Source organism: Neopelma chrysocephalum, unplaced genomic scaffold, assembly GCF_003984885.1.
Source record: "Neopelma chrysocephalum unplaced genomic scaffold, ASM398488v2 Primary Assembly neopelma1_192, whole genome shotgun sequence".
NCBI classification, from domain to species: Eukaryota; Metazoa; Chordata; class Aves; order Passeriformes; family Pipridae; genus Neopelma; species Neopelma chrysocephalum.
In genome coordinates this window covers 41,955-45,958 of record NW_020897854.1, presented here as the reverse complement: position 1 = coordinate 45,958, position 4,004 = coordinate 41,955, and positions in this window count along the sequence as shown.

Sequence of the window (4,004 nt, the reverse complement as noted above, 5' to 3'; positions counted from 1 at the left end):
GGAGGGATGTGGGCACCAGGGAACAAGTATCCGAGGTGGATTCAGGCTCCTGGGAGGGATGTGGGCACCCCGGGGTGATGCTGGCACTGGGTGTCCTGCTGGACATCATTCCAGGGGTGATGCAAGAACCAGGAACCCCAGTTGGATGAAGGCACACAGAGGGTGACATGAGGACCCCGGGGTGATGTGGGCACCAGGGTGATGCTGTACCAGGTATCCGGCCTGGGCACAGGGACCCAGGGGTGATGCTGGCACCGGGAACCTCACTGGATGGGGGTACCCAGGATAGCTGGGGTGATTTGGGCTCTGTGGGGTGATATGGGCTCTGTGGGGTGATGTGGGCTCTCTGGGGTGATGTGGGCTCTCTGGGGTGATGTGGGCTCTCTGGGGTGATGTGGGCACCGAGCACCCCTGGGAAAGAGCCAAGATGAGAAGGTGAAGTGCAGCAGCACCGGCTCATTTGCAGAAAACGTGGGGCAAGAGCTGAGCCACGGGGCCAAGGGACTTGTTCCGAGGGGTGGGCAAAGCCCTCGGTGCCAGCCGGGGTCCCTCCCCCCCCCGAGGCAGCCCCTCCATTTCTTATAAACGCCTCTGGCACGGCTCCCCCGTGACACGGCAGCTCTGGGGCTTGTGGTTAAACCCCAGGGCTCCGGCTTTGACTCACACCGGATCCCCCGCACTGAGGGGCCTTTCGGGGCGCCCACGGCTGGAAAGAAACGCTCACCCGGGCAGGAGAGCCGGGCGCTTCCTCGCACAGCCGTTTCCTATAAACGCCGGCGGAGGGGACCCGGGGACAAGCTGCCACCGCGGCCCCCGAGCCAAGCCGGGAGTCCCTCGGTGCTCTCCTGGATCCGGGAAGGCCGATGGGAATTGCTCCGCCCTGGTTTGGGAGGATCGACTTGTGCGTGCAGGTGACCCCCCTCGGTGGACAAAGTTGGAAGGACAAACAGCTGCGGGAAGACAGGAGCACAACCTTAATCCCCCACGTGCATCCAGAGGGACCAGGACACTCATTCCTGCGCGGAGCTGGCCCCAAACGCCCAGCGATGGAGCAGGGACATCCCCGGTCCCCGCGTCCCCCTTCCCCCCAGCACCTCCCTGCAGGGGAAAGAGGGACCCGAGCGGGGAGAATTGTTTCGTTTTCCCCCTAAATGATAAAAACTCTGAGAAAAGGAAAAAAAAAAAAAACCAACAAAAAACAACAAACCTGAAAGCTGGAAAAAGAAACCTTAAACCTGCCCAGAATAAGAGGGGGTTTTGGTGGGAAAAACAATAAAATGAAGAAGGTTGTCATGTAGGAAACGGTGAGGTGCGACCCACCAGCACGGGGACACGGGGGACATCATGGGGGACATGGGGGACATCATGGGGGACATGGGGGATATGGGGGACATGGGGACATGGGGGACATGGGGGACATGGGGAACATAGGGGACATGGGGACAGAGCCAGGCATGTCCCACCATGGGTGGGGGGCACAGCCCTGGGGTGGGGAGGGGGCTGCACACAAACGGGTGGCTCCAGGGGACGGTGGCCCATGCAGGCTCTGTGACATCCCTGCTGTTCAGGGGGCACAATTCCCCCAGGGATGCTCTCCATTCCAGCAGGGATGTTCTCCCTGCCCTCAGAACAGGTCAGAGGAGACAGACCCCAGGCCCTGCCAACGCAAGAAGCCCCCCCAACCCAGTCCTCTGACGGCTGAGGTGGGACTGGCTCGTCCCTTGTCCCCTGAGCTGGCACAGCCAGGCCAAACCGGGGACATGGTGGGTCCAGCCAGACCTGTGACCCCAAACCAGGAGCCCCCGAGCCCCAGTTTGTGCCCTGCTAGTGGGACGCTTCCACCAGACCCCCTGGCATGGCCCCCATCCCTGTCTCCAGCTTCTCCTGCAGGAATTAGGGTGTGAAGTGGCAGTGGGGGGGTTGTCCCAGCCACCCTGTCCCCCCTCTCCTGACCCTCGGCAGCCGAGCTGGGGAGGTGGGGGGCTGTGGGGTGGGTTTGGAGGCTGGGATTGCAGCAGTGGGGGGGCATCGCGGTGGTCGGGCCCCCCCCCTCCCAGGGTGAGGAGCTCCCTGGTCCAGCCCTGGGTGTGACAGCCCTGTCTCTCCAGGGGGGTGAGGATGCCACCAAAGCCACAGCCCAGCGCTGAGGTTGGCAGCTCCCCCGGGCGAGCTGCAGCACCGGGGGTGGGGGCAGAGGAAATGGGGGCCACGCTGCCCCTCCCTGGACACCCCACTTCCCTCCACAGCGGGCAGTGGAGCCGGGAAGGGGGCAGTGCTGGGCACCGGTCCCGCCGGCAGCGGGGAGGGCTCAGAGTTTCCTGCGGGGTGGTCCCCAGGGTTGAGGGGGGGGCACAGAGGGGGTGCAGAGGGGGGTGATGTGCCCTCATCCTGCTCGCGGGAGGTGAAAGGTGCTCAGCAAGGCGCAGCGACGGGCACCGAACCTCGTGCCCACCACGAGCATCCCGGGGCACCACCAGCACCGTTACAAGGAGTGGGGCAGCCCCCAGGCAGCAGATTTGGGGTGCCGGGACCCCCCAAAGTCATGGGGACACATCTGCACCAGGTGACACATGTCCCGGAGCTCCTCCCGCCCGGTCCCGGGAGCCGGAGACGGGACGGTGGTTTCGGGGGGCCCGGGGGGGTCCCTGCGGCCCGGGGGGAGCCCGGCGGCCTCCTGAGTCAGCGGGAGCCGCCCCCGGGGGGAAGCGGCGCCGGGAGGGTGCCGGGATGAGTAAAACGGCCCCGCCGTTTGACATTTATCACGTGATTTCAAAAAAAGAGAGAAAAACCTGGGGGGGGGGGGAGCGGGGGGGGGGAGGGGGGGGGGGCCGGGCCCCTCCTCCGCCCCCGGCCCGGAGCGTTTCCAGTCCCGGGCAGAGAAGGAGCCCGGGCAGAGCTGATGCCACCCCGGGTGCGAATCGGGATCCGTCCCCGTGCGGTGACTTTTGGGACCCTTCCCTGCAGCATCACGTCCCCCTGGGGGTCACCGTGTCCCCCCGTGCCCGCCCGGGGGGTTGGATCCTGCCCGTCCCCCCCCTCCCCTGGCAGGGGCGGAGATGAGCGGGCGATAAGGTGGCGGCACCAGCGAGCCTATCTCCTTCACACCATCGCCCCGCAGCACTGGGAACCGGCTTCGCACCCTGCCCGGCGCTGGGCTGGGCTCGGGGGGACGGGACAGACCCTCCCGCCCTCGCCTCCCGCAGCCTGCCCGGGCAGGGCGGTCGGAGAACGGCCGCAACTCATCACACTGGTGCTCCCTGCCCGAGCCAGCAGATGGGATTTTCCACGAGCAGCCGAGTTTGAGGGCGTTTCAGCCCCGGGGGTCGTGCGCCCTCAGCCCCCACGGGGGTGTAAAAATCACCCCGGGGGTCCCACAGGGCAGCCCCAGACCCTCAGCCCGTGTAGGACCTACAATAACACAGAGAAGTGGGTCTTGCGGTGCTTCCCCAGCCGTGGTACCCACTGGGGGAGGGAGGGAGGGGTCTCTGGAAGACCCGTCCTCCAGGATATCCAGGAGGACCCCCAAGCCCTGCACGGGGACCCACCCGCCGGGGTTTGTCCCCTCTGTCACCACGGCGCTGGTGAGTTTTTGGTTTTGCTTCTGATGGTCCCGTTTTGTGTCACCCACCAGCCCGAAATGTGTCACCAGGAACAGGGACAGGGGTGCAGGACACCGGCAATGGGCTCTCAAACCCCCTCACCCCCCTCAGCCACCCCGGTGACACAAGTTGGTTCTGCCAGGGTTGGCCGTGCCAGCCCCAGGCTCGCCCCCTGCCCCACCCCAGCCCCGGGGGTGCCACCCGCATCCTGGACCCCCCCTCCCCTTCCCCAGGGACCCAAAGAGAGGAGACGGCTTCGCCCCCCACGTGGCATTTTGGGCGCTGGAAAGGTTTTATTGGGGTCGGTGGCGTCACAGCGGGGACGGCTCCCTCTGCCCGGGGGGGGGTGCCGGGGCAGGGGCGGGGTCGCACCCGGCCGAGCCCCCGGGGGTGCGGGAGGGGGGG